The sequence below is a fragment of the Theobroma umbraticum genome, unplaced genomic scaffold (genome assembly GCF_002168275.2).
Source record: "Theobroma umbraticum cultivar Fairchild unplaced genomic scaffold, ASM216827v3 scaffold_44.0, whole genome shotgun sequence".
In the NCBI taxonomy this organism is placed as follows: domain Eukaryota; kingdom Viridiplantae; phylum Streptophyta; class Magnoliopsida; order Malvales; family Malvaceae; genus Theobroma; species Theobroma umbraticum.
Window position 1 is genome coordinate 13,583,640 of NW_018397255.1, and position 700 is coordinate 13,584,339.

Consider the following 700-nt stretch of genomic DNA (forward strand, 5'->3'; position numbering starts at 1 on the left):
CCTCATATAATGTTGTTGAAATTTCTTTCTTGGTTAACAAGCTACACATTTCTCGAATATGTCGAGTTACAGATTTTAACCAAAGGCATTCACAATTTGTTCATGAGTTGCCAAAATTTCTCCATATGTGAATAAGTAATCTGTCTAAGATCGAGTTTTGTGTGGATCAGACGAATATCCTACATCTGCATAACTAATTGAATTCGATTTTGATGCATTTGAATAATATGAGCCCATATCCATTGTTCCTCGAAAGTATTGAAGTATATATTTAATTTAATTTCAATGTCTTCCAGTTGGAGAAGAACTATATCTTGCTAATAAATTCACAAAAATGATATATCAAGTCTTATATTGCTAGCAAGATACATTAGTACTCTAATTGCAGTAAGATATGGTACTTTAGGACCAAAAAGTTCTTCACCATCCTCACGAGGTTGAAAAGGGTTTTTTTTTTTTCACATTTAGTAACCTTACAACTATTGGTGAACTCAGTGGATATGCTTTGTCCATATAAAATCATTTTAGCACTTTTGTTATATAGTTTGATTGATGGACAAAAATTTCATTTGTCCAGTATTCAATCTGAAGACCTAAACAAAACTTTATTTTTTCAAGGTCTTTCATATCAAATTCTCTTTTTAAGTAATTCACGACCTTTGGTAACTCTTTAAGAGTTCCAATAATATTCAAGTCATCA